The 23,968-nt window shown below is 38.1% G+C and overlaps 1 protein-coding gene across 1 annotated transcript in view; it reads right to left on the bottom strand.

The window, feature by feature from the left end:
- LOC145585853 (uncharacterized) overlaps positions 1 to 19,867 on the bottom strand; it is an 88,487-nt gene extending 68,620 nt beyond the window's left edge. The window contains exon 1 of the mRNA XM_081642564.1: positions 19,856 to 19,867. The gene's annotated coding sequence lies outside the window, so the exon portion shown is untranslated. The remainder of the gene's footprint in view (positions 1 to 19,855) is intronic.
- Between the last annotated feature and the right edge of the window lie 4,101 nt (positions 19,868 to 23,968).

Below are 23,968 nucleotides of genomic sequence, written 5' to 3' on the forward strand. Positions count from 1 at the left end.
TAACCAACACCCCGAACACCACCGTGTACTCCCCTATTTTTGACGGCCACAATACATGACATCTCTTATGACAGGGTAAGAAAAAGAAATTGGTAAAACTAACGCTTCATCTGCGCGTCGAAATTATCTTGAATTACCTCCACAGTACGCCTAGACTTGGTATCATGGTCAACTAAGTCACACACTCGCAGTTCCATATTACTAGTTGCCAAAGGCGAGAGTACACACAAAGAGTTTCTATATAAAAATATATACTAGACACTTAATTTTGAGACATCTTAAAAAAGAAAAATAGACACATAAAAAATGCGAATAATGCCAAAAGAAAATATACTGATAAAAATGTATAACTCGAAAAAGTACAAGTAAAAGACCACAGTGTACACATATGACAAGACAAACCATGCAATAATATCAAGATATGCAAAGTTTGAGAATCAAACCTGACCTTTTTGCTATCAGCCTATCATGAACTTTGGAACACGCTATTTGATTTTAATGTTTGTTTTATTGCTTTATATACTTTAGTATACTGGAAGAAACTCTAGAAGAAAGGAGGGAGAACAGTTTCCATAATCAATCAATCAATCAATCAATCAATCAAAGCCTTAATCCCAAAAGTGGGGTCGGCTAACATGAACCAAATTTGATTATTCCGTGTAGTCATCAACATAAATCTTTCTCCTCCATCCCTTACGATCCAAAACTTCATCCTCACGTAAATCCATGCACTTCATATCCTTCCTCACTCCTTCCAACCAAGTCATCTTTGGTCTCCCTCTTCCTCGTTTAATCCCTCCATGGTCCCACTCTTCCACTCTTCGCACCGGTGCACCCTCGGGTCTCCGTCTTACATGTCCAAACCAACGCAGACGATTTTCCCTTAATTTATCTACAATGCCCGCCACACCTACTTTCTTGCGAATAACCTCATTTCTGATTCTATCTCTTAAAGTGTTTCCACACATCCACCTTAACATGCGCATTTCCGTAACCTCCATCTTTTTAATATGCTCTTTCTTAGAAGCCCAACATTCTGTACCATAGAGCAACACTGGTCTTATGGCAGTCCTGTAGAATTTTCCCTTCAACTTTAAGGGAATGCTGCGGTCGCATAGCACTCCCGTGGCCGCTCTCCATTTAAGCCACCCTGACTTAATCCTGTGGGTCACGTCTTGATCAATGTCACCATTCTTCTGGATGATCGACCCTAGGTACTTAAAACATTCACTCATGGTCAAATCCTTTCCATCCAAACTCACCACTTCATTGCTTGTCCCCCTCTGAGTGCCAAAACGACATACCAAATATTCAGTCTTACTCCGACTTAGCTTAAACCCTCTAGATTCCAACCTTTGCCTCCATTGCTCCAACTTGACATTAACCCCATCCTTAGTCTCATCCACCAAAACGATATCATCTGCGAACAGCATACACCATGGAACCTCATCTTGAATTGGTCTAGTTAATTCGTCTAGAACCGTTGCAAAAAGAAAAGGGCTTAATGCAGACCCTTGATGCAATCCGATTGTAATAGGGAAATCTTTTGTCAACCCTCCGCATGTCCTCACATTTGTTGACACATCCCGATACATATCCTTAACTAGGTCTACATACCTTCGTGGGATACCTTTCTTCAACATTGCCCACCAAAGTATCTCTCTTGGCACCTTGTCATATGCCTTCTCTAAATCAATAAAGACCATATGAAGATCTTTCTTCTTTACCCTATAAAACTCCATCATTTGTCTTATCAAATGGATTGCCTCCATAGTAGATCTCCCAGGCATAAAACCAAATTGGTTATCTGAAATGCTTGTGCATGCCCTCAACCTTTGTTCAATCACCCTTTCCCACAACTTCATAGTATGGCTCATAAGCTTAATTCCTCGATAGTTAGAACAATCTTGAGCGTCTCCTTTGTTTTTATAAACCGGGACCAAGGTGCTCTTCCTCCAATCTTGTGGGATCCTTGTAGCCGTCCATATCTTGTTGAAAAGGTTTGTTAACCAATCAATACCAATCTTACCCAAACACCTCCACACCTCTATCGGTACCCCATCAGGGCCAACCGCCTTCTTAGGTTTCATCTTCCTCAGTGCAATCTCCACCTCTACTCTCCTAATCCTTCGCACATACTCCATGTTGATTTCTTCATCACTCATAGAGGTATCTCCTATCACAACTCCATTACTTCCATTAAATAATTCATCGAAGTACCCCTTCCACCTGTCCTTGATGCCCTCCTCTTGCACTAGGACCATTTGGTTCTTATCTTTGACACACTTCACCATGCCAATATCCTTCCTTGCCTCTTGTCTTCTCTTTGCCATCTTATAAATGATCCTTTCTCCCTCCTTGGAATCAAGCTTTTCATAAACCTCCTGATATGCCTTTTCTTTTGCTTGGCGAACAGCTGCCTTTGCCTTACTCTTAGCCTCCTTATACGCTGCAAAGGTTTCATCACTCCTACATTTTCCTAAGGCTTGATAGCATTCCCTTTTTTGCTTAATTACTGCTTTCACCTCTTCATTCCACCACGAAGTATCTCTCTGTACCGAAGTTCTTCCCCTTACTTCCCCTAAGACCTCTTTGGCCACTCTTAGGAAACAGTTCTTCATTCGTAACCAGGTCATGTCCGGATCCACCTCTCCATCCCAATCCGCTTCTTCAATTACCTTTTCTGTAAAAACCTTAGCTTTTGCATCCCTTAGGGTCCACCATCTTATCCTTGGTTCTTCTTGTCTAACTTTTTTCTTCGCCTTCTCTTTCAGACGAATAGTCATTACCAATAGCCGGTGTTGGGTGACCACACTCTCCCCTGGGATAACCTTACAGTTTATGCAACTTTGTCTATCTATGCTCCTTGTGAGCAGGAAGTCTATTTGAGTTGCATTTGCTCCATTCCGAAAAGTTATCAAGTGTGAATCCCTCTTCTTAAACCAAGTATTAGCCAAAATTAAATCATATGATTGGGCAAAATCCATAATAGCTTCACCACCGGCGTCCCTCTGCCCATACCCAAAGCCTCCATGGACACTCTCATAGCCATCTCGGCTCGCCCCAACGTGCCCATTTAGATCCCCTCCAATATATAACTTCTCTGAGTGGTGGACACCCTGCACCACCTCGTCTAGGTCCTCCCAAAATTGTCGTTTCTCTTCTGCATCTAAACCCACTTGGGGAGCATAAGCACTGATAACATTCACAATCTCCTTGCCACATAGCAACTTCAGCCTTATCAACCTATCGTTCTTCCGATAGACCTCGATCACCTCTTTTGCCAACCTCTCATCGAGAACCACACCAACTCCGTTCCTAGCTCCACCATTCCTTGTTCTGTGGCTCGTTTCTTGCCCAACATACCATACCTTATACCCCAAAACCAAGCCTCGAGCTCCTTCTCCTGTCCATCTTGTCTCTTGGAGGCACATGATGTTCACGCGTCGTCTTTTCATTACTTCTACCAATTCTGCTGATTTTCCCGTAAGAGACCCCACATTCCAAGAACCAATCCGCAAACTAAATTCTTTTCTCCCACGCTCCCTCCTGATCCCAACTCCAAGTCCTTGATTATTTGACACCACAATTGGGCAATATGGCGCGTCGCTTCTGGGCGACGACCTAGCAACCCTTACATACTTATCACTGCACCCGGGTCTGGGAAGTGCAGCGCGTCGCTCAGTAGGGAACGCCCCAATGGCACGCCCTTGCTCATTTGACACCACACTCGGGCAATGTGGCGCGTCGCTTCTGGGCGACGACCTAGCAACCCTTGCATACTTATCACTACACCCGGGTCTAGGAAGTGCAGCGCGTCGCTGAGTAGGGAACGCCCCCACGAAAATATCTGTTTGGCTCATGTCATGGGATGTGACGAAGTTTTATACTGGCTGTCACTGGCCTACCGTAACCCTCCTCCTTTATCCAGGCTTGGGACTGGCAGCGGGAAACCCACTGGCGGAGTTAGTTTCCATAATCCATAGTGATAATTAATACTAGTACAATAGATTACTATACATCATATCAAGACTATGCATTAAAAAAAAAAAAAAAAAAAAAAAAAAAAAAAAAAAAAAAAAAAAAGAAGCACCATTATACATACTATCCGAATTGAGGAAAATGGTACTACTTCTTGTTCTAAGATTTATAGACAAGAAAGTAGATAAAAAAATATTGTGCATAAATGTATAATATAAAAAATCTTTATAGCAGCATAATTCATTAATTCGACAGATTACTTTGCAGAGGGAGTAACTTTCCATTTTATTGTAATTTCACTATCAATACTTACAAATTTCTCGCCCTTTTATTCACTACTCATGACATTTTTTTTCTAAACTAAACCTAGTACTCCGTAGCTAGTTGAAAGATGGATAATTTCTTTGTTAATTGTTACTTCTTTGTTGCGAGTTTATTTCAAAATTTGTGGAGTAGGGTGGTGAGTAACCACCGTGATTTTATAGAATACAAAACAAATCAGGGCCTAGTAGAAGCAATTAGACATGAAATACAAAAAAATACCTACGCTCGAGTATGGGGTGTTTTTGCTGCTGGGTTTGGAGCGGGTGCAATGGTCTTTATGAAGTTAACTCAAAGGTTTGATTTGTCTGGATTTCCTCACAACAAAGAGGTAATTACTTTCTTAATTTATTTGCTACTGTAATTTTCTTTTTTTTTTTTTTTTTGTCTACTATCATATGTATTATGGCTTTTTAGCTTTTATAACCTTTGGGAAGGAGATTAATCTCCTAGTATGTACTTTGAAAATTAACGTAAAGAAAATGAAAGGGACTTTAGTCTTTAGATCGAGTAGATATTAACAAAAGTTTATCTTTTAACTTGGGAATCATTTGTCAAAAAATGTCAAGGAAGTTTCTTTCATACGAGTACGTCAGTACGTATTATTTTCAGATTTTATTAAATTTTTGTCTCGTGGAAAAAAACTCAATACTTTCTGTCTTATTAAGTGCAAGTGCAATGGAAAAAACTGGCATATCATGCATCACATTAAATTGTTTGGATGGTTATAATTAAATTTAAATTTATCAATTAGGTTTCATGTTTATTAAGTATTTACATATCTATCCTAACATGATTTTTATTGGTATTTTCAACGGATCTTGCATAAGTCCGCAAATTTATCCAAAGGTTAGGTGGGATTCTTCATAAATAGTTAAAAAGTTTATGATATGTTAAAGAGAAAAAATGTTTCTTACGTAGAGTAACCTGTAGACTTCCGAGCAGATGTTGGTTGTTGACTAATATCAAACAAGCCTTGCCACTTGCCACTAAAGCGCTTAAATTAAAACATGCAATAAAAACGTAGACGGGTTAATTATTATTTAGGTAATAATAACTTGAAGGTGTCTATTAACTCTGATCTATTTAATTCTACAAGGAACTAATTAGTACTAGCTGTTATTTGACATTGTAGGCAAAATAAGGTGTCATATTCTTCTTACTTGTTGGAATTCTTGGACCAATTCACATCTTTCTCATCATTGTGGGATATCGGGTGAGAACGTATTGGATTGTTCGAGTCACCCCTCACCAGGTGATAATGGGTCTTGGAGCCACGATCACTGCATTCCTACCGATCGCATGCATTATTGATGGTAGTATGATTGATGAAAAGCTAGATGGATGGGCTTTAACATGTGCTAGCCTTTTCACTCTTGAGTTTTTTTTTTCACTCACATAGCTATATTGCCGGCTTACGATTACTTTGTTGTTCACACTTGCTTGAGTGTTGTGAGTTCCATTCTTCTATCATTGACTACTACAAGCAATTTGCGACTGTTATGGATGGGTCTAATGGGAATCAGAAGTGCTTTAATTCTTGCTTTACATCATTGAGTAAACATACAATCTCCGGTGGTAGATGAATGTTTTCAAATCAATTTAGATTTTAGGCCCCCGGATCGACGAAATAATGAAGCGTGGATAACACAAAACCCAATTACTGATTATCACTCCGTTCGTCCCCATATTCCTTGGTGGAAGGTTACGTTGAAGCATAAAGTTTTTCATGGAATATTGTATATAGTAGCTTTGGTGGTTTTATCTTATGTCTTTGGAAGGAAGATTGATTCAAAACCGACTTAATTAATTATTCATATTAGTTAGTTTCCTTTAATTATTAAAATGTATTTGTATTGTTTTAGAATTTAATTAGGAGTATTCTAAGCACTGATATCCTATTTGCTTTAATTTTAGCTATGCAGTGTTTTACTTTTATCTGTTTTGTAAAAGTTAAGATTTGCATGCACTAAGGAATGAAAATTACTATGCTTTTATGTGTGTTTATTTTTTTTCTATTATTAATTAATTAAGATTTTTTAAAGTAAGGTTAGTTAAAATTTTAATAAGTTAAAAAAATACTTTGTCTCATAAGTCATAATGTAGTGTGCCTAGTTGAATTTTTCTTACGAGAATTAAGGGTAGTGAAACTTATGCAATATTTTTTAAAAGTAAGGATCGATCTACAGTATAGATCAAATTCAACAAAGCATCAAGAGCAATTAAGATGATATCTCCAAATATGATTTAATTTTAATTATTATTCATTGTGACTTATTAATGGTAAACAATATGTTTACAATTTTACATGTACGTACTACAATGTAGAAAATAGATCCAATGCATTCAAAAAATTTTAATTCAACAATGAACATTATTATAATCACGACGGGATAATAAAAGCGATTAAAGCTGATAATCTATTTTAAAAAATAAAAAAAATAAATAAAAAATAAAAAATAAAAAAAACACAAAGAGGCTTGATATAAGAAATATTATAATTTCACGATTTTCATCCAAGAGAAATTTTAATCAGCATTATCAAAGTAAAGGGTGCAACCATCAGATGGTGCGCTGCCAAGCAACAGTTGAAATAAATAGCTTTTGATTTTTTCCCTATAAAAAGATAATCATGCATGCATTATGTGCGCCGCCTCTAAACTTATAATGATAATACGATTGACTTTTTTCCTATAAAAATCAGATTAGCTCCACCTTGAAGTTTTTTTTTTTTTTTTTTTTTTTCAATAGTTTTGGGTTTTTTTCACCCAACAAGAAGGAAAATTCATGTTTGTTACACTTTCCTTGAATGTCGTCCCTAATATTACTCAACTAACATGGTTGAAATCTTGAATAGGGGTATTTTAAATTTGCATTACCAAAAAAGAAATATATTCCTGAAAATACTAATTTGATTCTGTAAAATTAAAAATGGTTGAGGTTCGTGTTGCTAATGTGGAAGACAGTTTTGACTTTTGAGAGTGATGATGCTGAGTATGCTTGGTATGGCGACGAAAACGTGAAGATGAACAAGTTGTGGTCATTCTTGTGTTATAGCAATAGCAAGATAATGCATAAAACTACAATGTGCCTTATGTTTACATTTGTTACACTCTTAATTTTGGGTGTACTTTATTTAAATCTGATATGGAACGCAGGAGGTCATGTGAGGATCATGAACGAGATAGCGCGACTGAATGATACAAATAAGATTAATGAGAATTATATTTTGCTAGTGCATTGCATACGTGAATACGGCAATCATTTACATGATCTTGGTTGGAAGATAGTGCTACCATCATCCACATATGAATATCGGTTTAATGTTGAAATTAGAGATGATCGTCGCAATGTGGTTCAGTGCTATATGAGATGGAACGGAGAGCCCAAAGTTGGGACTATTGTGCTATGGAACATCTATACTATTTGGGACCAATTCGGATGGTCTTCCTCTGGTGAAACAACTTATTCCAACAATAACAATAAGTACAAGTTTGTTAGGGCTGTTTTTTCTAATAGGTAACTCATTCATAAATTATAATTATTACTTATACAGTATTGTTTGACATAATGTCCATCGAGTTGTCCAAACAAATTCATTTTATTTATAAATGCTGTTTTCTTTCATGATCCATTCAAACATTTAACATTTTGTATATGCATGCTTAGGAAATCTAATCAAGTGGTAAATATAAATAATATCAAATTTAACAGATAATAATTTTAAATTTATTACATACATAAAACAGAAGATCCCTAGAGTGCAAAAAAAAAAAGGCTTTTTTTTGAAGGGGGTAGAGATGAGAGATCAATCATTCAAAGCAATAGTATCCATAAGTGCATAATCCCTAGGGACACACTTCTCCCAATGTGCTCACAGTTAAACGGAATAAATCTTACAAGATTATGTGCTACTCCGTTGCCTTCACGTCGAACAAGAGCCCAGCTAACTTGAACAAAACTAGAGCTCAGCCTCATTGCGTCATTGTGAACAAAATCAAGATCAGTTAGGTGCGTTGCTCATTTGGACAACCTATTTGTTACAACTTGACAGTCCGACTCAGTGACAATTTTATCATAGCCAAAATCCTGAGCAAAAAATGATTGTGTACCAAATAAAGCCAGCTTCATCATAAAACGATGAATAATATCCTTTAAAAGTGCATGAAAAAAAAAATACCAAAATATGTTCTGTTATATCTACAAACTCCTGCAATCAACAATCAACTTTTTGGTAGAGAAGCTTGAATTCTCTACCGTCACAAACACATTGCCATCCACCGGAGCTCGAAAAGTTCTTTTAAGCCTATTATCATTCAAGGTAGCATCATGTTCCAACTTCCTTTCAAATAGCAGAATTGGAAAATTAGTACGGCGCTGAAGAGGTATGAACTCAATCTTCATGGTCACATTCCATCCTCTCACTCTAGCAGTAATACGTAAATGTGTTTCCTGCAAAGTCAATTAAATATATGTTAAGATAATTTTTAGGAAAATTTGTCAAGAATAAGTCAATCTTTACACGGTTAATTCAAAATAAGTCAACCTTTGAATAACTAAAAATAAGTCAACATTTATAGAACATTATCTCAAAATGAGTTATAACCTGTTGATTTTACGGATAACCGGTTGTTTGAGTTAATTATGCCAAATGTCAATATAAGATTGGTTCTTAAAATTTTAATTAGAATTAAGTATTTTTATTACTTAATAAAAACAAATAACATATCTCTCCCATCATAGAGAAGCCCTCGCCGGCTACAACGCCACCACAGTCACCTCCCACAACGCCAATCGCTTCCTACCACTGACCAACCCCCTTAGACCTTTTCCCGCGCCAGCGACCACATTCCCCCCAAACAAGATTTGGAGGCATAATCAAACTTCCCAGAAATTGAACTTAATTATTCACGAGGTAATTAATCGTTTTCGGATTTCATTTTGGTTGATTTTTACATTAGCAAGCAAGCTCAATTTAACTTTCCAATTTGGGAATTAAATTCTAGCTATTAAGTTAATTTTTTCATGTGAAATTTGCGCTTATTTTGTAGTATTAAATTGTATTTGGTACACAAAACCATCCGTTTTCGTAATTGCGGTTTTCCTCAATTAAGCTCACATGAAAATGTACATTTTGTCACTTTTATAATTAGTCATTCATTCTAAATCTGAAATGTGGTTTATTTATATGCTTATGTATATAATAATTAAAACTAGTGTTTGGTATGGAAATTGTTGCAGATTAAAGATTAATGTTGGCCTCCTCACAAAGGAAGGGAGGGATGGTGGAGCCGGGTTTATTGAGGGATGCATGCTGGGTGGCGACACGAAGGTGGTAGCTGACTGGCTGGGCACGGGTGGTGAGGGGTAATTGTTGGGATGTGGTGGTTGAGGGGCTGAAAGTGGTGGCTGCTGCTTGGGGTTCATCCGTACATGGGGTTCAAAGAACTTTTCCAAAATAAAAAAAATTAAATAAATAAAGTGACTTGTTTAGTAGGTTGTAGGTCATCTAGCCTACTTAAAGACAATAGCCCTAAAAGTTTAACTTATTTTTAGTTAATTAAAAATTGACTTATTTTGAGCAAATTGTGTAAAAGTTGTGACAAATAAGCATATTTTGTTATCAACATTATTGGCCTGTTACCTGAACAATGGAAATCCGGATAGCATGAGGGACATCCACATCTCCTGCAACAAAGTTATCATAATTCGCCATGCCATATGAGCCACCGAATTTGTCACTAATAAGCCGAGCCGACAAGTGCCTGAAATTCAAAACATTAACATGAAATCAATTCAACTTAACATATTGATAGTAGCAAAGCAAGCAGCAGGGGCATGGCAGCAATAAATTGTAGCAGCAAGCAGCAGCCTACGAAGTGGGCAACACCTCTTGTTGGCATAATTAAAGCGGCAATTTCCTGTTAATCTCTTTGATTGCTTTAAAACGTTAATCTAGGGGTACTCTAGGTATTTCCATCATTAAAATTGGGGATTTGTTGGTCATTTTGCCTATGTGACATGTTCATAAACGATGATGACGCAACTGAACACGTAAGACAACTGAGTTAACCCCAATTCTTTCTGTTAACTCACTTTACCTTCTTCATCCTCTCTCCTCAAGCTTTCTACCTTCATTCATCTATGGAAGCTACATAGAAACACCACCTCCACCTTTCTCTCTCCACCAGTCTCCACCATCCGTTCACCAACACCATGTTCTTGGTCACCCCTACCCTTTGGGGTTAACCAAGCCCTTAATTTCACCTTTTATTCATAGGGTTTTCGTTTAATTTGGCGGCGAAGCCGCCGGAGGTGGTGCAGTGGCGTCGGTGGACAGTTTAACGGAGGAAGATAGTGTGTCGGTGGTAGCTTCAATGGAGGAAATAAGTGTCGGTGGTAGCTTCAATGGAGGAAATAAGCGGCGTTTACAAATCGCTTGCCTACGTGTCTATAAGCCCAGCTGACTCATCACGATCTAACTCCAAAAGCTGAGTTGGCGAATTAGATTGACAAACTAAAGCAATCAAAAAGATTAACTGGGCATCCCCCTAATTAAAGTAAATTCTGATGTAGCAATTTTTCAGAATAATTATCTGGGTTTGGGGGGGGGGGGGGGGGTGTTATGAGGGACTCAATAGGGGGAATGTGGTTGCTTCTACTTGCTTGCAGAGGAAAGGAGGTTTGCTCTGGCTTACTTTGAGACACACTCTCGGTATCAGCTCAGAGCCTGTTTTCTCGAAATTATGCTTGGAAACTAACAACCTGAAGTTGTTTAATGCTTTACACAGGGGCATGCAATGGCTACTCCACGGAATTTGGCTCTATAGTCAAGAATATTCTACAGCTCTCCCAAGCGAACAAGTTACTTCCTAAATAATAAGCTCATGTAAAGGCAGAAGATAACACTGTATGTGAAATATAATACTAGTAATATTAATGGACCAAGTTATGAGTTAGATGCTCCTCTTAGGCGACTAAGCTACCTAATAAAGTTTTTGATACTGATATATGTAATGCAGTTTAAGATTGACTCCAATCAAATTATATGTATACATTATATGTATAATAAATTCAGCAAAGATATGGCATACTCACTTAAAGAGGGGCTTATGGGATTGTTCCGGAGATACAACATTTCTCCATTTCCCACCTCTCCAACGACTGATGCAGCGCTCACAAAAATTGCCAATGAAAACCTATCATAAAAAAATAAAAGATTATGGGTCACAAACTCACAAATAAACACAACACATGCATATACTTGTATAATATATGTACTGAAATACCTCCTCCAAAAAAATATCTGGATGCTCTCTCTTTGTCTCCTTAATTGCATTGAAGAGCTGAAACTTGTTGGACAAGGATATATGTGGGACACCAGAAAAGTCAATGATTAGGACGAGCGAAGGAGGTTCATCTTGGTCGAGCCCAAGTGCTCCAATTGTCTCCTGAAATAATGCCGTCCAGTAGTTACGAAACGGCTGTGGATTGTTTTGCCGGGAAATCCAAGACATCAATCCGCGGACCTCTATCTCCAAAAAACTCATCTCTCCGAAACTATTACGGTGGTAATAGGGACGTGCACCAACATATTGCTGCTACATTCTTCAATACCTATAGTGGAATTATCTTAATTAATATATATTCCTAAGTTGAATTACAGTAAATAAAACATAGTGGTAGTTGAATATTCACATTTTCCCAAGTTATTAGCTTAGAAATAACACCCGTAACATATTGAGTAATTGCCAAATGTGGAGGAAAAAGACAGGGCTAATAAAAGTCGATGCTTTTGTAGTAGAACTTGTAATAAGGGAATAGGGTATGCTATTTTTGTGAAATCAGACTTTTTTGCTTAATCAATCATCCACTTGCTTGTTATTTCTCAGTTTTAGTTTAATTTCAGGCTATTACACATGCATTCCGCCCTTGTTGCTATGATTATCACAGCAACAAAGTTTAGATCAGATCTTAATGTCGTGAAATTCAGATTCGTCCCATATAACAGCAGTAATTAATAATTTGGAGTTTAATTAGACATACCACATACCATAATGAAAATTAACAATCCTAATTACCCAAAAAAAATTAACAATTACACCACACTAGCAATCAAAGATAAGTAGAGAACAGAAAATACCTCGGCAATCAAAGCGGCGTCGGAAAGTTAGAAAGTAAACCGGCGTCTACTGCTTCTCCAATGTCCGCATCTAATAGCAACAGAGTCTCGAGTGCACCCGCAGTATGATTCCCAAAACAGAAAATATTTGGAAACCAGAATTTTGAGAGAGAATTAATTTAGAGAAAGAAATTAAATGGGGATTTCTTCACTTTTTCTTGCCGCCGCATTTCACTTTAATACCTTCCAAAACCTTTTTTTGACCTACCTAGGCTTTATTATACTCAAGGAATCAAGGGGATTGAAAAGTGAGAAAATGAAAGAATTTGAGTTTAATTCATATGGAATAAGAAATATCTAATTATCTAGATTGTTCCGATGGGGCTTACATACGAAGTAACACGTGTTACCCCTTAAAAGTGCTTTTTTTTTTGGGGAGTACTAAATGCAGGTACAATTTTACCTAAATGCAGAATAAGTTATTTTATTAAAAAAGATTATATTTCAAATTTGCCCTTAATTTGATTTAATCCTTTACACTTTTTTTTTAAAGGATTAAAATTAAATCCTTTACACTCCCAACTATATGTCTATATAAACATCCTACCGTTTAATTTACAACCATATTCTAACGTATTCAACCTTTTATCCTATTAAATATTCAGTACTATACAAATTCATGGACAATAATAAAGTGCACTACGACGATTTTTTTGAGGTATGAAAATTATGTGTTGTAAATTTTTTTTTTTCGCAAAATCTAAGTTATAGAAGAACAATCAAACAAAATAAAATAAAATTTCCATCTTAAACGGAACATTTTATTCATGGGCATGTATCACGGTGCTGGTTGTGTTGCCAGGGGTCAACAGTACCCCCAGCTACGATTTCCGGTGGTCTCCAGCACCCCCCGGCTACGATTTCCGGGGGTCTCTATTACCCCCCGGATAAGATTTCCGGGGGTCTTTAGTACCCCCCGGAAATCATAGCCGGGGGTCTTCAGTACCCCCCGGAAATCATAGTCGGGGGTAAATGATACCCCCCGGAAACCATGTGTTTACTAGTACCCTTGGAAATCATAGCCGACCGTGAACGACTTCTTCGTCTCTAGAGCTTAGATTGAAAAAATTTTGAGGGAAATGATGAAATGAAATGAATTGTAAAAAAAATGGCGACTGAAATGGTGAATGAAATGGAAAAAAATAGCGAATGAAATGAATTGCAAAAGGGAAAATGTGAAAAATAAAAGTCTGGTGAAATGACAAACCAGTTATTTCATTTTGAAAAAGGGTATTTCAGTCTTTTATTATTTTCTTATCATTAATTAATTTCTGCATTTAGGTTATTTTGTACTGCATTTAGTACTTGCGTTTTTTTTAATTAATTAATTTATTTATATATATAAAAATTAGTTATATTTTTAAATTATTAATCTTGAAGTTAATAGAAGTATATTATATGTAATCAACTTTATTTCTTTTACATTCCCACTAATTTGAATATAAGTTTTACAACGTTAAAGATTTTACACATTTTGTATCTTACATAATTTAAGTAATGAAATAAGAGCTTGCTCTCTTCACCTTATTTTCATTTTATTTCAGTTTAACTCTAATAAATTTAGTTCAGTCAATCAGAAAAGGCCTTAAAATATTCCATCCCTTTTCTTCATTATTAGAAATAAGTTGAGCTAATTATTAGTGCACACTATATTAATATAAACATGTCACAATTCATAAATTAGAACTTTAAAAATATGAAATTCAATAAAAATAGTCATTTTATTTCCTAATTAATCTAAATAAAGTATAGCTTAATCTATATATATATATATATATATATATATATATATATATATATATATATATAATTGTTATTATTATCTTCTATTGTGACATTTTTATTATCACATATATACTTATGCATAAATCTAGCAAGCAATACACATCAACACAAACAACCTATAAATAACCACTCAGGCATCGAATGTCCCAAAAAGCTAGCTAGTTGTAATTTATTTACAAGTACTATCTAGAAAGAGGGTAAATTGTCTTAAAAATTACAATAATAGAGACTAGGGGTGATAATGAGCCTGGCATGTTCGTCAAAGCTTGATTCCTAGTAGCTCGACTCGAGACCTTAACTAAGAAAAAATAGAGTCTAATTAAGTTAATTAGAGGGTGATTAAGGAAATAGGTTTCCTCTCGCAAAAAAAAATAAAGTGGTGGTTTTTTTTTTTTAAGAAAAAAGCTTTAAGAAAGTTTTTTTTAGCAAAATGGTGATTTTAAAAGGTTTTTTCTAACAAATTTTCCATAAAATTATAGAAACTCGAAAAAAAGTATAAAAAAAACTTTTAGCGCCTTTTTTTTTGTGTATTAAGTACTCATATAATTAAAGTTTTCAAAGGTTATTAAAAATAATTTTAACCATTATCTAAGATTTTATACATAAATTTAAAGAAAAAATCAGTCTGATCCAAGATCGATTTTTATTGATTGATAGGGTACCAAAAAACACAAGCTTAGCTAACAATAGTCGGGCTCAATTAGGACCCCTAAGGCCCAAATAGAAGACTTCGGATCGGAACACGAATAAAATACAGTACGAAATATTTTTAATCAATCTATAACTTTGCCATTGGCCCCTTATTATTATTAATGTACTAGTATAAAATTCGAACATCTTCTCTATAAGCTAAGCAAAGATGGTTGATCTTCATACTATTTTGGATATCATTGGTATGATTATTATTCTTTTTTTTTTTTTTACTCCCTTTTATAAATTTGTTTAATCTCACTTTTTTTTAATGTGTTTTCTTCTTTATCACGTTTGGTTTACTTTCTTTAATCACTCAATTAATTAGTGCTAATAACTAAATTTGTTTTAATAATGCTAGTGAGGACTGATTTTGATTCGTTGATTACTTTTGCAGGCAATGTTACATCCTTGTTCCTGTTTTGCTCTCCTGCGTATGTATTCATTACTTTCGCTCATATTTGATATTTAATTAGTACTGTACTACTTAAATTGTGATAGCTATTAAATTGAACCTAACAGGCCTACAATCTGGAGGATTTATTTGCAAAAAGATAAAGAGGAATATATGTTTCACCCTATTATTGCCGGGTTAATCAATTGTTTAATGTGGATGTTTTACATTCGAACCGTGACACTCTGCTTCTTACTCCCGTCAACTGTGTTGGGGTTGCTCTCTATGTTTTCTATTTTGTTGTGTACTCGTATTACGGTGACAGCTTCAGCGGGGTTAGAATTGGAATTAATCTGAACAATTTTAACTCATTTTCAATTCTTTGCTGTTGGCTGAATTAGATTGCTGGTTTGTGTTGTTGCAATTCAGAAATCAATGTGCAGGTACTTACTTGTCGAGCTTGAGTTTCTGCTTGCCTTAATCTGCATCACACTCTTCGCATTCCACACCCATACTTCGAGGTCTGCCTTTGTTGGGATCTTTTATGTTATTGTTGGGATCCTTTTCTATGCTGCACCTTTCACTGTTATGGTATGTTATTTTTGGCGACGGTCTTGTTATATACTCTATACGAAACATAAATATATAGTCATATGCTAAATTATGGAACTTGTATGTTTAGCCTCAGGTCATAAACACCAACAGTGTAAATTACATGCCGGTGTCTCTTTCGATTGCTGGTCTCTGTAACGCAGTCATTTGGAGTGCATATGCCTGCATCGATGTTAATGCTTGGGTTGGAGTTTCTTTCTTACTTACTATTTTTGGAGCTGTTGTTGCTGATTCTTTTTTGGGAAAGTATTATACTATTGTTGTTTCTTCCCTAATTTACATATTGGTTAGTCCTTGTTCCGGGTGAGTTCCGATACCGAGATGTCTTGGGGTTGGTAAAGGTTTACCGTCCAATTTGGTGCCTGCACAGTCAGCACAGATAATCTAGCCAGGGGGTTATCCAGGAATAACCGCTCCGATGCTAAAGTTAGTAAACTGAGGAGGAAGGTTTGAAGAGAGAGAAAAAGTGTAGAGAGAGAGAGAGATTGTACCTTCAATATGAAAATGTGGCTGGGTATATATAGGGGGATAACCAAGCAGGTGCCACACGTCCTTATAGGTGGCGCACCGACCTTATAGGTGGCAGCAGGTGCCTGCGTGGTTTTAAGCTGCTCTCCACGTGGCCGAGAAACCGGCTATTGTGGATGCTAAGCTGGTTTGCTAATTGTTGGGTAATTAGTAACATTAAGGCGTTTATCGACCAAATAGCTAGGTTGTCGGTATTATCCCATACAACTAGCCCCCCAAGTGGGGACGTTGACAAAAAGTCAACGTTCGCACTTTACGGCATTGATTGCGTGTATAAGTTGGCAAAAAATAAAATGTATAGAATTAAAAATCTCCGATTTGCCCCCAAAGTGAGCAAAGTACCGATAGTGCTTTGCTCAATATGAAAATAAGTGCTGGAGCTTTAAAATCTCCGATTTGCCCCCAAAGTGAGCAAAGTACCGATAGTGCGTTGCTCAATATGAAAATAAGTGCTGGAGATAAAAAAATCTCCGATTTGCCCCCAAAGTGAGCAAAGTACCGATAGTTTACTTTGTTTTAAGCATGTTTTTATTTGGACATTGTTATGGGCGGGAAAAATTGAAAAGAAGCAAAAATTATAGGGGCACGTGTCAGACGTCTAGTGTTTTTTGATGAAGAGGTGCTTTTATCCCCACCGTTGGATTTCATGCACCAAATGTCAAATCAAACTACTGTTCGCTGGGGGTATAAATAAGGAATACGAACAGTTTCTTCATTTATCTCACTTTTGCGAAAAAATTTCTCAAAAAATTCCCTAAATATTCCCAAAAATAGAGTTATGTTGCTACTCCGAGTGATTGCCAGTGCGAAGGTACTTTGGGTTCATACTTGGGTCGACGGATTTCAGCTACTTTCAAGACTTAGTTGCTCCGTCCTATTTTTGCGATTCGTCGAAGTTGTTCGCTTCGTGTAGAGGTAAAAAACTTTGAATTTCTCTTTTTAATTTAATTGCTCGATGTTTGTGACTTGTATGTAGTGGGTTTTGATGTTTCTGTATTTGTTGAGTTGGTTATGCGTGAATCTATAAAAAATTCTATTGCGGGTGAGGCCTGTGAGGCTGACCCGTTTGTGCACTTGTCCTCATTGTCAGAAAAGGAAGCTGAAAAGCCTTCTCAGCTTGTTAACATTGGCATATTAGAAGACATTGATCTTGTTGAACTTGAATATATCAGTGTTATTGAGGACGTTGAATCGTATATCTTCCTCGACGAGTACGGGTCTAATTTTGGTAAAATCGGCGTCCAGAAAATGCCGAGAACTAAACGCCCTAGCGTTGATCCTAATCAAGCCGAGAGCGCTGTTAGGCGTCCTGGCAAAGAGCCCCTTGTTGGCCCTGAAGCCGAAGCGTCTGGTTTTAACGAAGACGACATGGAATCTACTGAACGCAGCGCAGCGTCAGGTAGGGATGAGATCTCAGATGAGGAAGGTGGAGAGAGTGAAGATCAGGGGGAGGAAGAAGAAGCTGGCGGCAGTGGAAGGCAGTCTGGATCCGATAACGAGGAGACTGACTCAGATATAAATGATGACATTAACATCGGCGATCAAATCTAAAGACCGTCGTGATTGATGACAAATGGTTGGTAACTGCTACCGAGAAGGATTATTGTGGTGTTGGGAAGAGATTTTTCAGGCTTCCTGATGACTATGCTCTTACTTTACCGCCTTCTGGTAGTACTGTGTTTGACTGCCCAGCTGGGCATATTGCCGTGTATGCTAAACACCTAGAGTTCGGACTCCGCTTTCCGCTTCATCCCTTTATCGAAAAAATGTTTAGGGCCTGGAATATTTGCATTGCCCAGTTAACACCTCCGACCGTTCGTAATATTGTGTCTTTAGTATGGACGATGATATATATGGATTTTCCGTTAACTTTGAATCTTGTGCGTAAGATTCACCGTCTTAAGAAAGACAGTCAATCATCTGGTTGGTGGTCTCTTCTCACTGCTGCCGGTAAAATTACAGTGTGGCCAAAGCTGACCAGTTGTAAGAAATGGCAGAATCAATTTTACTTTGTGAAGGTTCCTGATAACTTTGCTTTGCGAAGGACCTTCTATCCTCCTCATACCTGGTTTGACACACTTAGGGATAGGAGTTTAGGCAAGCTTGAACGAAAAGCCTTTCGGTTTTTTGAGTGTATTTATGTTAATGAAGGTAGACAAGTTAAGGCCGTTCCAAGGGAGTGGCTGCCCAACTGTAATTATATCCTGGGCAACGCTCCCCTGTCTCATGTCGGTCTCTGCCATACTGATGCAATGGGTATGATTTAAAGTCATCATTGTTGTTTTTACTGTTATTATTTATATGTACACATATTTCGTGTCTTGTAATTATGCTGTAATTCTTTCCCTTTATTTATTCCTCGGGCCGTGATTAACCTTGGGTATTTTTCCAAAATTTTTCCCTGACGTGTCATTTTTATCAGGACTTTGTGTTTTACCTGATATTTCCGTTATGCTTGTCGCTGGTTTAATCGTTCATCCATCATGACTTTAAATAGGTGTCGATATGCTAGACAACGCCCGACTCGGACTTTATCCTGACGGCAGCGTCAAGCATCAGTGTCCTCCCAACCCCCAGAAAAAGCTCGACAACCTTCCCAAGTTTGCTACCAGAGCTCAAAGGGGTAGGCGAAGAGATAGGAGAGACATGACTGCTGTTTCCCAATCGAAGCCGGCGGGATCAACTACTCTTCCCCTTAGGAGGAGTGGCGGTGTCGGTAAGTCCAGAAGGACCACTTCAACCAGCGACCGTGATCAGTCTAAGAAACGAAAGACAACTCCCGCTTCTGACCAACAAACAAATTAGCCAAAAGATTCCGCTGTCGAGTTCAATGTTGTGAATTTGGACGAGGATGATGTCGGTGGTGCTGACCTGTCGTCATTGCAGCCGCCTCGTTCTGAAGCCGAGAAGGTCATTACTGTTACCAAGGTGACCGTTGAGGCTAATACCGGCTTTTCTGGATTTAGCGGCCAGAACGCATTTGTTCCTGCCTCTGTATCGGAGTTCATCGAGGTACCGCATGTGAAAATTCCTCAAGAGGTAGCAGATGAGCTCTCGGCCTTTCCTGCTGGAAACGCCAGTGAGCCTTGGCGTCCAACACTGACGGTGAACAGAGGTGAGTCTGTTTATTCCGACGATCCGTTATCTGGGGGCAGCCTTGGCTGGAGAATGCTGAAAGATCTACCCACTCCTGCCGACAGGCCTACTGGCCGTGTTGTGGCTCCCTGCGGTGAGATAATGAACAATCTGCTGAAGGTATGTCACTTAGATTCTTTTATTCTATATTTTTTTTCTTTTCTGTTTTTGCTCGTTCTTCTAGTCATATGCTTATCTAGATTTGTTTCTCATATATTTTCTCCTCTTTTTCTTTTCTTTTTTTTTTTTATTATCATCATTTTTTTTTAAAAAAGACCGTCAACACTGCTGTTGAGGTCGTTCATATGTACAGGCATTATCAGAGGCAGGCAGATAAGGCGGAGCTTATTCTGAAAAAGGCTGATGATGAACGCAAGGCCCATAATGCTGAGATTGAAGGTTACAAGGGCAAGCTGAAGGTGATGGAGGGCAAAGCTGCTGACCGTGATGAGCTATTCAAGAAGCTTGAGGATCAGGCTCAGCTAAAGGCTCGAATTGCTGACCTTGAGCAAAAATTGGAAGCCGAGAAAAGCGGCAGGAAGAGGGCCGAGGATAGCCTTGAACTTCTGCGTTCAGAGAAGCCTGCCATAAAGCGTAGAGCTGTCAATCGGTTCTTACAGTCGAATTTGTACCACAACAAGTTGGTTGATCGCTATACCGGCGGTTGGGTCGCTGCACATCGGTGCGTTTGCAAGGCCGAGGAGTGGGATGAAGAGAAATGGCAGGCAGTGGAGGATGCTTACGGCTCTGACCGACATCTATCTCCTACTAGCTATGAACAAGATTATTTTGATGATCCTCCTAGCCTTGCTACAATGAAGAATCTTGACCCTCGCGGCCTTCCTGAAGAGGAGTTTGATGACACCCTTCTTGCTACTCCTACCCATGATGATGTTTTAGGGAAGGAGTCCGAGTCCAAGGAGAATTGAAGTATTTGGGCCGTCATCATCCAGCTGTTTATGTGTGTTTTTTTTTTTTACTGAAGAACTCATGTCTGTATAATTTTGCTTATCTGACTGTGTTTTAGCACCAAACTTTTTATTTGCTACCGGCTGTGTATGACAATCCGTCCTTTTTGGTGATTATGTTTAATTTGTTTATTGTCTGTGGTATTGGGCTTGTGGTTTTGTTAGCTGCCAATTTTGCTTATTCACATTATACTTACTCATATTATGCTTATTCATATTATGCTTGCCCCGCAGTTTTGACGAGTAAATGTCTTAACATTTATTCGTGAAACTTAATACTGTCCTTGAACAATTTACAGCGGTGATGGGTCTGGAAAAAATCCGTTACTTCCCTTCACAAATCTGTACTTTTTCGCTGCGACCTTTAGCAGGCTGAGCAACGACAGTGGATCAGACCGTCTATTCAACTCACCTTTAGGTGCATAGTTATCCAACCATCTCGGCACTTGAATGGCTGCTACGGCTAGCTAGGCCGTTTGCATGTCCATATCAAAAGTGGGCAGATGGTTCTCGTTTTGATTGCTGAGTGTTTCGCATTTCTTATTAACGGCTTTCCGCCAAAATAAAATTTGCGTACAAAGTAGTCCTTTTAAAGGATAAGTACAAAATACATATTGAATAGTTATGCCGATATCTAAGAACTTCAAATTTAGTTACTACTAGTACAAATTACATAGGACTAAGCATAGTACTTTTTCAGGACAGCTGCATTCCAAACATTTTTCAACTGGGCTCCCTCTAGTGTCATAAGACGATAGGAGCCTTGGCGTATTGTTTCGTATATTTGATACGGACCTTCCCAGTTTGCCGTGAATTTACCATCGGCATTTCCTTTTCCCGTTGCAGCTGTTCTACGCAATACTAGGTCTCCATCTTCTAACGGCCTATGGCTGACGCGCTTGTTGTAGGCTTGGCTCATTCTGTTTTTGTAGGCTGCAGACTTAATGGAAGCCGTTAGCCTTACTTCTGGTAAGAAATATAACTGCTGTCGTAATAGCAAGTCATTTTGGTCCTCGCAGAAGTGTTGAATTCGAAATGTCGGTAACCCCAATTCTTGCAGGGATGAAGGCCTCCGATCCGAACGCCAGATTGAAAGGTGATTCTCCTGTCGTCTCTTTTGTTGTCGTCCTGTTAGCCCATAATATTTCCGGCACCAAGTCTGCCCAAAGTCCTTTGGCGTCGTCAATCTTCTTTTTTAGTGCGGTTAGTATTTGTTTGTTAGCGGCTTCAGCTTGGCCATTGGATTGAGGGTGGCAAACCGCGGCATACGCGAACTTCACCTTATATATACTGAGGAAATCTTTGACCGGATTACAGTCAAATTGCGAACCGTGATCAAACACCATTGCTATCGGCAACCCAAATATGGTGAAAATGTTTCTCCAGATAAACTTCTTTACTTCATTAGCAGTTATTTTCGCAACCGGCTCCGCCTCTATCCATTTCGTGAAGTAGTCTATTCCTACTATCAGAAATTTACGGCCTCCTGTTGCCGAAGTAAAAGGTCCGACAATATCCATTCCCCATTGGGCGAATGGGATAGGGTTGAGGATAGGTATTAGGTCATTAGGTGGTTGATTTATTGCTGGACCAAATTTCTGACACTTATCACACTTCTTGGCGTAGGATAGAGTATCTGAGCTCATTGTCGGCCAATAATAGCCTCTTTTCATTGCTTCTAAGGACATTGACCTGCTGCCTGAGTGATTACCGCAATTGCCCTCGTGTATTTCTTCTATTAATCTCGCTGACTCATATCCCGTTAAACACCTACGCAATGGCAACGAGAAACCTCTCTTGTACAGCATGCCCCGAAACATAATGAACCAGACGCTATCCTTCTTGATCTTTTGTGCCTCGCTTTTATTTGTCGGAAGTACACCCTGCAACTTATATGCCAGAATATCGTCATACCATTCTCGGCTTTGCGTCACACAATTTACTTCTTTCTGTTCTTTTTCATCTATACTTTTTTGTTCCAGAACCTCAACCATCACTGTGCGTTCTAAGTTATTAAAACTGGAACTTGCCAACTTTGCCAACGCATCTGCCTGAGTGTTTTGCCCACGGGGTATTAGATTGATCACGAATTGATCAAGTGTTGTTGTCGCATTTCGGAGTTTTTCTAGATAGGCCGTCATTGTCGGCTCACGTGCCTCGTACGTTCCATCAAAGTGGCTTGCTACTAACTGTGAATCTGTGGAAAGCTCTACTTTCTTTGCTTCTGCCGCTATGCATAATTGGACCCCGGCCAGTGCCGCTTCGTACTCAGCCTCATTATTGGATGCCTTAAACTTGAATCTTATTGCATATTCGAATATATCTCCCTGTGGGGAAGTCAGGATTATACCGGCCCCGGATCCTGTTGCGGCTGAAGAGCCGTCAACGGACACTATCCAGATGCCGATTTCTTCCTCCTCTTCATTGTAAGAGGTCTCGACTATAAAATCTGACAAGGCTTGGGCCTTGATCGACACCCACTACTAAAATTCGGCCAAATTGCGACCGTCTCTGACGGTCGCAGATTATAGTAAAAACGGTCGCAATTAGTAATTGCGACCGTCAACGGTCGTAAGGTGGAGGTCGTTATTCACGTGGTCGCAAAAAATCATTATTGCGACCGTTTGGCGGTCGCAGATTTTTTGCGACCGTTTTTATTAATTTCAACGACCGGTTAGACAACGGTCGCAAATTTTACAAATTGCGACCGATTACAAAAGCAGTCGCAAATATGGATTTAGCGACGGTCCTAGGCGGTCGCAAAAAAAATTAAAAAAACAAAAAAAAAAAGAAAAAAAAGCAGCCACCTCCTGAACTTCGCAGCCTACCCCACCACCACTTCCCACCCAAACCCTCTTTACCCACCACCACTGGCCACCCTAAAACACCACCGCCCAGCCTCAACCACCTTTAACCACCACCCATATTCAACCGAAAAATTGTATAAATTTATAAAAAAAAAATTCAACCCCAAAAAAAAAACCCACAAAATTTCGAACAAAATTACACAAATCAAACCGAAAATGTATCAAAAATTAAATCAAAATTCGAACAAAATATAACCCACAAAAACTAATTAAAATTTGAACAAAAATAAAAAAAAATTAAACCCAGCAAAATTGAAACCCACAACGAACAGAAATCACAAAAAATTACGAACAAAACTCGAAAAACAAATCAACAAAATTTGAAAAAAACTTCGAACCAACATTCAAACAAAAATTCGAACAAAAACTGAAATAAAACAACAAAAATCGAAAATAAAACAAAATTATTTTAAAAAAAATCAGAAAATCAACATACCTTTCCTAATATTTCTTCCTCATGGGGTTTATATGGTCAAATTCGACCATGAAAACACCAGATCTGGAG

Source organism: Chenopodium album, chromosome 16 (assembly GCF_948465745.1).
Source record: "Chenopodium album chromosome 16, dcCheAlbu1.1, whole genome shotgun sequence".
Taxonomy (NCBI): Eukaryota; Viridiplantae; Streptophyta; class Magnoliopsida; order Caryophyllales; family Amaranthaceae; genus Chenopodium; species Chenopodium album.